Source organism: Anastrepha obliqua, unplaced genomic scaffold, assembly GCF_027943255.1.
Source record: "Anastrepha obliqua isolate idAnaObli1 unplaced genomic scaffold, idAnaObli1_1.0 ptg000112l, whole genome shotgun sequence".
Lineage (NCBI taxonomy): Eukaryota > Metazoa > Arthropoda > Insecta > Diptera > Tephritidae > Anastrepha > Anastrepha obliqua.
Window position 1 is genome coordinate 7,501 of NW_026562226.1, and position 10,000 is coordinate 17,500.

At 30.4% G+C, this 10,000-nt stretch overlaps 2 non-coding genes and 1 pseudogene across 2 annotated transcripts in view; all 3 read right to left on the reverse strand.

Annotated features, from left to right (window-relative positions):
• LOC129251941 (large subunit ribosomal RNA) overlaps positions 1-2,008 on the reverse strand; it is a 3,987-nt gene extending 1,979 nt beyond the window's left edge. The window contains exon 1 of the ribosomal RNA XR_008583175.1: positions 1-2,008. This exon is cut by the window's left edge and continues 1,979 nt beyond it. This is a non-coding gene — a ribosomal RNA (large subunit ribosomal RNA).
• Positions 2,009-2,450: 442 nt separating this feature from the next.
• LOC129251940 (5.8S ribosomal RNA) lies at positions 2,451-2,631 on the reverse strand (annotated as a pseudogene).
• A 592-nt stretch (positions 2,632-3,223) lies between these two features.
• On the reverse strand, positions 3,224-5,214 carry LOC129251945 (small subunit ribosomal RNA). Its single transcript, XR_008583177.1, has one exon. It is a non-coding gene; the product is annotated as a small subunit ribosomal RNA (ribosomal RNA).
• Positions 5,215-10,000: the final 4,786 nt, after the last annotated feature.

The window sequence follows — 10,000 nt, forward strand, 5'->3', positions numbered from 1 at the left end:
ATATCTCTCGACGGCTTCTTTATGGTCGTTCCTGTTGCCAGGATGAGCACAAGGCCCATTTTTAATAACAAACGGATACTCAACAGGTTACGGAATTGGAACCGTATTCCCTTTCGTTCAAAATAATTCAAGTATTTTAATTATTTTTAAATATATTTTTATTAATATTTTTTTTTTATTAAAAACTTGAAAATTTTCGGCTTTCGCCTTGAACTTAGGACCGACTAACTCGTGATCAACCACTGTTCACACGAAACCCTTCTCCACTTCAGTCCTCCAAGGTCTCATTCGATTATTTGCTACTACCACCAAGATCTGTACCAATAGCGGCTCCATGCAGGCTTACGCCAAACACTTCTAAGCACACTATTGTACCCTCCTACTCACTAAAGTTTCAAAATTTATAAATCAATCGAAATTGTTTTATAAATCATCTACTTTAGCGGTAATGTATAGGTATACAACTTAAGCGCCATCCATTTTAAGGGCTAGTTGCTTCGGCAGGTGAGTTGTTACACACTCCTTAGCGGATTACGACTTCCATGTCCACCGTCCTGCTGTTTTAAGCAACCAACGCCTTTCATGGTATCTGCATGAGTTGTTAATTTAGGCACCGTAACATTACGTTTGGTTCATCCCACAGCGCCAGTTCTGCTTACCAAAAGTGGCCCACTGGGCACATTATATCATAACCTCAACCTTCATATCAAGAAAGGTGAGGTTCTTACCCATTTAAAGTTTGAGAATAGGTTAAAATCGTTTCGACCCTAAGGCCTCTAATCATTCGCTTTACCAGATAAGATTATTTTATATAATTTTTAAATGCACCAGCTATCCTGAGGGAAACTTCGGAGGGAACCAGCTACTAGATGGTTCGATTGGTCTTTCGCCCCTATACTCAATTCTGACAATCGATTTGCACGTCAGAACTGTTTCGGTCTTCCATCAGGGTTTCCCCTGACTTCAACCTGATCAAGTATAGTTCACCATCTTTCGGGTCACAGCATATATGCTCAAGGTACGCTCCAGTTAGAGGTATAAATAATAATAAATTATCATTATACATAACTATATGGAACGCCCCGGGATTGAATTAATTGACTATTTATTAAAAAATAGACTAAAAATTAATCCCATTATATTTAAGTTAAGTTAATTATGCCATTAAGTTTAATATAACTCAATGACTTGCACATATGTTAGACTCCTTGGTCCGTGTTTCAAGACGGGTCCCGAAGGTATCCTGAATCTTTCGCATTGTTAATCATATAAATGCATACAAATAAATATTAATATCATAGATATTAAATTTTTTGTAAAATTCAAAAAATGAATTTTAGCATTATATATAATAAAATCTATCAACACTTTATCAAATCATTAGTATTTATTTTATGTTAATATGCTTAAAAAGCAAATTAATTTAAATAAACTTAATATCACCAATGATCTTTTGATAAATACTTTATTATGTTAATAGATTACAATGTCCTTATATGAAAAAAATGCACATTATTTTTTTAATTATTTAATGATGAATTTTTCATAATGGATATTCAGGTTCATCGGGCTTAACCTCTAAGCAGTTTCACGTACTATTTAACTCTCTATTCAGAGTTCTTTTCAACTTTCCCTCACGGTACTTGTTTACTATCGGTCTCATGGTTATATTTAGTTTTAGATGGAGTTTACCACCCACTTAGTGCTGCACTATCAAGCAACACGACTCTTTGGAAATATCTTTCTAGTAATCATTAACGTTATACGGGCCTGGCACCCTCTATGGGTAAATGGCCTCATTTAAGAAGGACTTAAATCGTTAATTTCTCATACTAGATATTAAGATATTCCATACACTGCATCTCACATTTGACATATAGACAAAGTGACTTAGTGCTGAACTATTTTCTTTTCGCTCGCCGCTACTAAGAAAATCCTTGTTAGTTTCTTTTCCTCCCCTCATTAATATGCTTAAATTCAGGGGGTAATCCCATATGAGTTGAGGTTGTTTTAATATTCTTTTTTTATCTTCTCACAATTTAATAAAAAAATTATATCATCTTTTCATCTCTATTTTTCTTTTCTCCTTTTATATATTGTAAATATATAAAAATAATAATAATGTAAAATGAGGCAATCCTAGAATAAAAAATTTAATTTTTATGCTAGACATTCCTCCTTTTAATTACATATATAAATTATTATTTTATATATATATATAAATAATATGAAAATTTTTTGTAAAGAATACTTAGATTCAATATTTTCATCATTTCATTTTATTTGAGAGGATTTTTTTTTTAAAGAATATATAATAAATAAAATTCATTATATATCTTTATTTTTTTTGCTATTAATATTATGAATTATTTAAAATCCAATAATATACACATTTGCTTAAATTCAATTATTTTTATAAAAGAATAAGCAACTTATTTAGCATAGTCTTACAACCCTCAACCATATGTAGTCCAAGCAGTACTTTAAAATTGAATTTAATGTACATAACAGCATGGACTGCGATATGCGTTCAAAATGTCGATGTTCATGTGTCCTGCAGTTCACACGATGACGCACAGTTTGCTGCGTTCTTCATCGACCCATGAGCCAAGTGATCCACCGCTTAGAGTATTTTTTTATTTATTTTTATTTATAACAAATGTCAATTTTTTTTTGCATATATTAATTGAAAGAGTAAAATTAAATAATATTAATAATATATAAATTGATTTTCTTTCAATAATATATATCAAATATATTTAACTCTAAACATTTTTATTAAGTTGCGAATGTCTTAGTTCAACAATAATACAGTGGTGGTATTTATTATGATTCAATTATTTTGTATTTTTTTAATCATTTTATGTATATATAATAATATAATAAATATATACCACTTTTGTTATTGTGAACAAATTAACTTATCATTCAATCAAATGAATAATAAGTACAACTTTTTATTTTCATGTTTAAAGGTTTTTAAAAGAAAAAAATAAGAAAAAACATTACAAAATGTACCATCATATATTATATTTAATATGATATAATTGATGGATCACAAATTGAATGAAAAAGAATAAAAAGAATTATGGATTCAAAATAATTATATAAATTTTTTTTTTTTTTCTTTTTTTTTTTTTTTTTTTTTTTTCTTTTTGTTCGTTTGTTTGCTTGTCTGTTTGTTTGTTTGTTTGTTTGTTTTTCTTACGGATATGGAACACAATAATGATCCTTCCGCAGGTTCACCTACGGAAACCTTGTTACGACTTTTACTTCCTCTAAATAATCAAGTTCGGTCAACTTTTGCGAAACAACCGTGACACACGAGGCGTCACAGTGATCACGTCCGGAGACCTCACTAAATAATTCAATCGGTAGTAGCGACGGGCGGTATGTACAAAGGGCAGGGACTTAATCAATGCGAGTTAATAACTCGCACTTACTGGGAATTCCAAGTTCATGTGAACAGTTTCAGTTCACAATCCCAAGCATGAAAGTGGTTCAGCGGTTTACCCGGACCTCTCGGTCTAGGAAATACACGTTGATACTTTCATTGTAGCGCGCGTGCAGCCCAGGACATCTAAGGGCATCACAGACCTGTTATTGCTCAATCTCGTTACTGCTAGACGCAATTTGTCCATTTAAGAAGCTAGTGTCCTTATAATGGGACAAACCAACAGGTACGACTCCACTTATATAAACACATTCAAACACTTGTACATTCAAGATGTACGCATGAAAGAAGGCTATATAAGTTTCAACATCATAATCCTGAAAGCATCTATTTAATATATTTGAGTCTCGTTCGTTATCGGAATTAACCAGACAAATCACTCCACGAACTAAGAACGGCCATGCACCACCACCCATAGATTCGAGAAAGAGCTATCAATCTGTCTTACACGCTTATGTTCGGACCTGGTAAGTTTTCCCGTGTTGAGTCAAATTAAGCCGCAGGCTCCACTCCTGGTGGTGCCCTTCCGTCAATTCCTTTAAGTTTCAGCTTTGCAACCATACTTCCCCCGGAGCCCAAAAGCTTTGGTTTCCCGGGAAGCGACTGAGAGAGCCATAGTAGTAGCTACACCCAATTGCTAGCTGGCATCGTTTATGGTTAGAACTAGGGCGGTATCTGATCGCCTTCGAACCTCTAACTTTCGTTCTTGATTAATGAAAACATCTTTGGCAAATGCTTTCGCTTAAGTTAGTCTTACGACGGTCCAAGAATTTCACCTCTCGCGTCGTAATACTAATGCCCCCAAACTGCTTCTATTAATCATTACCTCTTGATCTAAAAACCAATGAAAGTAGAACAGAGGTCTTATTTCATTATTCCATGCACAAAATATTCAGGCATTTGGAGCCTGCTTTAAGCACTCTAATTTGTTCAAAGTAATTGTACCGGCCCACAACAACACTCGATGAAGAGCACTGAAGTAGGTTTAAATAGGAGGAATATATAAAAAATACATTGTATTAATTATATATAAGAACTCCACCGGTAATACGCTTACATACATAAGGTAATGTACATACCACAATATATAGTTGTACTACCCGTATGAAGCACAAATTCAACTACGAACGTTTTAACCGCAACAACTTTAATATACGCTATTGGAGCTGGAATTACCGCGGCTGCTGGCACCAGACTTGCCCTCCAATAGGTCCTTGTTAAAGGATTTAAAGTGTACTCATTCCAATTACAGGGCCTCGGATATGAGTCCTGTATTGTTATTTTTCGTCACTACCTCCCCGAACTGGGAGTGGGTAATTTACGCGCCTGCTGCCTTCCTTAGATGTGGTAGCCGTTTCTCAGGCTCCCTCTCCGGAATCGAACCCTGATTCCCCGTTACCCGTTGCAACCATGGTAGTCCTAGATACTACCATCAAAAGTTGATAGGGCAGACATTTGAAAGATCTGTCGTCGGTACGGGACCATACGATCTGCAAGTTATCTAGAGTTCAACCAATTTAACGATCAAATGATCGCTTGGTTTTAGTCTAATAAAAGCACACGTTCCATAAGGTCCGTGTTTATATTGCATGTATTAGCTCTAGAATTACCACAGTTATCCAAGTAACTGTTAACGATCTATGGAACCATAACTGATATAATGAGCCTTTTGCGGTTTCACTTTTAATTTGTTTGTACTTAGACATGCATGGCTTAATCTTTGAGACAAGCATATAACTACTGGCAGGATCAACCAGAATAATATTTGTATTTATATATTTTTCTTTGTTTTTCATATTTGAAAATTTCATAAATTACGGTGTATATAAAAAGTAAAGGGGCGACCCCCCTTTAGCTTTTCTTATCAAAATTCAAAAACCGTTTTTTATGAAAAAGAATTTTCGTTCTCTATATTATATATTTTATATAAAAATATAAGAACGATATTTCTTCTTAATATTTGCCAATTTTCAAATAATTTATCATTCTTAATAACATTTTACTTTTTTTTCAAATGCATTTTTAATGTAATAATTTCATATATTACATAATTTTTCTCTTTGAATTGAAATTAATAATTTCATAATTCTATTTTTTAATCATAAATATATATGATTGAAAAAATTTTCTCCTCTTTTCCTTTGTTTAAAATTTAATTTTTCTTATAAATTTTTGTTTTTCTTATTTTTTTCTCTTCATCATCTGTTTAATTTCCTGTATTTATACAAGAAACAAACAGTTGAGGATAATTTCTATGTAATGCTAGTATAGAATATAAAATTTTGAATTCAAAAATTTATTTCTATTTAAACTAACTATAGAAAACCAGGAATAAAATACAATAACACCAATATGCCATAACATGTTAGTATAGAATATAGATTCTTCATATATGTATATATATTCGAAAATTTTTTCTATTTAAACTAACGTATGGAAAACCAGGAATAAAATCATAATATTACCAGTTTAATATGGCTCAAATTCGAGTTTCATATAGTTATGATTCGATTTATATGCTTCAATATCATTGGTTAGTTAACTTTTGATATTTTCATATTATATCACATGCCTTCACCGTGAGTGTTTTTTGCCATGCACACCTCACATTGTCAAAAATGTATGGGAAAAATTCATTTCAATACATTTCAGTTTGATTTGAAATGTCTTTATTATATATTTTAGTGCCAATATGCCAAGGTTATATTCCATAACTCTCTATTTAAACTAACGTATGGAAAACCAGGCATAAAATCACAATATTACCAGTTTAATATGGCTCAAATTCGAGTTTCATATAGTTATGATTCGATTTATATGCTTCAATATCATTGGTTAGTTAACTTTTGATATTTTCATATTATATCACATGCCTTCACCGTGAGTGTTTTTTGCCATGCACACCTCACATTGTCAAAAATGTATGGGAAAAATTCATTTCAATACATTTCAGTTTGATTTGAAATGTCTTTATTATATATTTTAATGGCAATATGCCAAGGTTATATTCCATAAAATGTTAGTATAGAATATAGATTCTTCATATATGTATATATATTCGAGAATTTTTTTCTATTTAAACTAACGTATGGAAAACCAGGCATAAAATCACAATATTACCAGTTTAATATGGCTCAAATTCGAGTTTCATATAGTTATGATTCGATTTATATGTTTCAATATCATTGGTTAGTTAACTTTTGATATTTTCATATTATATCACATGCCTTCACCGTGAGTGTTTTTTGCCATGCACACCTCACATTGTCAAAAATGTATGGGAAAAATTCATTTCAATACATTTCAGTTTGATTTGAAATGTCTTTATTATATATTTTAGTGCCAATATGCCAAGGTTATATTCCATAACATGTTAGTATTAGAATATAGATTCTTCATATATGTATATATATTCGAAAATTTTTTCTATTTAAACTAACGTATGGAAAACCAGGCATAAAATCACAATATTACCAGTTTAATATGGCTTAAATTCGAGTTTCATATAGTTATGATTCGATTTATATGCTTCAATATCATTGGTTAGTTAACTTTTGATATTTTCATATTATTTCACATGCCTTCACCGTGAGTGTTTTTTGCCATGCACACCTCACATTGTCAAAAATGTATGGGAAAAATTCATTTCAATACATTTCAGTTTGATTTGAAATGTCTTTATTATATATTTTAGTGCCAATATGCCAAGGTTATATTCCATAACATGTTAGTATTAGAATATAGATTCTTCATATATGTATATATATTCGAAAATTTTTTCTATTTAAACTAACGTATGGAAAACCAGGCATAAAATCACAATATTACCAGTTTAATATGGCTTAAATTCGAGTTTCATATAGTTATGATTCGATTTATATGCTTCAATATCATTGGTTAGTTAACTTTTGATATTTTCATATTATTTCACATGCCTTCACCGTGAGTGTTTTTTGCCATGCACACCTCACATTGTCAAAAATGTATGGGAAAAATTCATTTCAATACATTTCAGTTTGATTTGAAATGTCTTTATTATATATTTTAGTGCCAATATGCCAAGGTTATATTCCATAACATGTTAGTATTAGAATATAGATTCTTCATATATGTATATATATTCGAAAATTTTTTCTATTTAAACTAACGTATGGAAAACCAGGCATAAAATCACAATATTACCAGTTTAATATGGCTTAAATTCGAGTTTCATATAGTTATGATTCGATTTATATGCTTCAATATCATTGGTTAGTTAACTTTTGATATTTTCATATTATTTCACATGCCTTCACCGTGAGTGTTTTTTGCCATGCACACCTCACATTGTCAAAAATGTATGGGAAAAATTCATTTCAATACATTTCAGTTTGATTTGAAATGTCTTTATTATATATTTTAGTGCCAATATGCCAAGGTTATATTCCATAACTCTCTATTTAAACTAACGTATGGAAAACCAGGCATAAAATCACAATATTACCAGTTTAATATGGCTCAAATTCGAGTTTCATATAGTTATGATTCGATTTATATGCTTCAATATCATTGGTTAGTTAACTTTTGATATTTTCATATTATATCACATGCCTTCACCGTGAGTGTTTTTTGCCATGCACACCTCACATTGTCAAAAATGTATGGGAAAAATTCATTTCAATACATTTCAGTTTGATTTGAAATGTCTTTATTATATATTTTAATGGCAATATGCCAAGGTTATATTCCATAAAATGTTAGTATAGAATATAGATTCTTCATATATGTATATATATTCGAGAATTTTTTTCTATTTAAACTAACGTATGGAAAACCAGGCATAAAATCACAATATTACCAGTTTAATATGGCTCAAATTCGAGTTTCATATAGTTATGATTCGATTTATATGTTTCAATATCATTGGTTAGTTAACTTTTGATATTTTCATATTATATCACATGCCTTCACCGTGAGTGTTTTTTGCCATGCACACCTCACATTGTCAAAAATGTATGGGAAAAATTCATTTCAATACATTTCAGTTTGATTTGAAATGTCTTTATTATATATTTTAGTGCCAATATGCCAAGGTTATATTCCATAACATGTTAGTATTAGAATATAGATTCTTCATATATGTATATATATTCGAAAATTTTTTCTATTTAAACTAACGTATGGAAAACCAGGCATAAAATCACAATATTACCAGTTTAATATGGCTTAAATTCGAGTTTCATATAGTTATGATTCGATTTATATGCTTCAATATCATTGGTTAGTTAACTTTTGATATTTTCATATTATTTCACATGCCTTCACCGTGAGTGTTTTTTGCCATGCACACCTCACATTGTCAAAAATGTATGGGAAAAATTCATTTCAATACATTTCAGTTTGATTTGAAATGTCTTTATTATATATTTTAGTGCCAATATGCCAAGGTTATATTCCATAACATGTTAGTATTAGAATATAGATTCTTCATATATGTATATATATTCGAAAATTTTTTCTATTTAAACTAACGTATGGAAAACCAGGCATAAAATCACAATATTACCAGTTTAATATGGCTTAAATTCGAGTTTCATATAGTTATGATTCGATTTATATGCTTCAATATCATTGGTTAGTTAACTTTTGATATTTTCATATTATTTCACATGCCTTCACCGTGAGTGTTTTTTGCCATGCACACCTCACATTGTCAAAAATGTATGGGAAAAATTCATTTCAATACATTTCAGTTTGATTTGAAATGTCTTTATTATATATTTTAGTGCCAATATGCCAAGGTTATATTCCATAACATGTTAGTATTAGAATATAGATTCTTCATATATGTATATATATTCGAAAATTTTTTCTATTTAAACTAACGTATGGAAAACCAGGCATAAAATCACAATATTACCAGTTTAATATGGCTTAAATTCGAGTTTCATATAGTTATGATTCGATTTATATGCTTCAATATCATTGGTTAGTTAACTTTTGATATTTTCATATTATATCACATGCCTTCACCGTGAGTGTTTTTTGCCATGCACACCTCACATTGTCAAAAATGTATGGGAAAAATTCATTTCAATACATTTCAGTTTGATTTGAAATGTCTTTATTATATATTTTAGTGCCAATATGCCAAGGTTATATTCCATAACTCTCTATTTAAACTAACGTATGGAAAACCAGGCATAAAATCACAATATTACCAGTTTAATATGGCTTAAATTCGAGTTTCATATAGTTATGCTTCGATTTATATGCTTCAATATCATTGGTTAGTTAACTTTTGATATTTTCATATTATTTCACATGCCTTCACCGTGAGTGTTTTTTGCCATGCACACCTCACATTGTCAAAAATGTATGGGAAAAATTCATTTCAATACATTTCAGTTTGATTTGAAATGTCTTTATTATATATTTTAGTGCCAATATGCCAAGGTTATATTCCATAACTCTCTATTTAAACTAACGTATGGAAAACCAGGCATAAAATCACAATATTACCAGTTTAATATGGCTCAAATTCGAGTTTCATATAGTTATGATTCG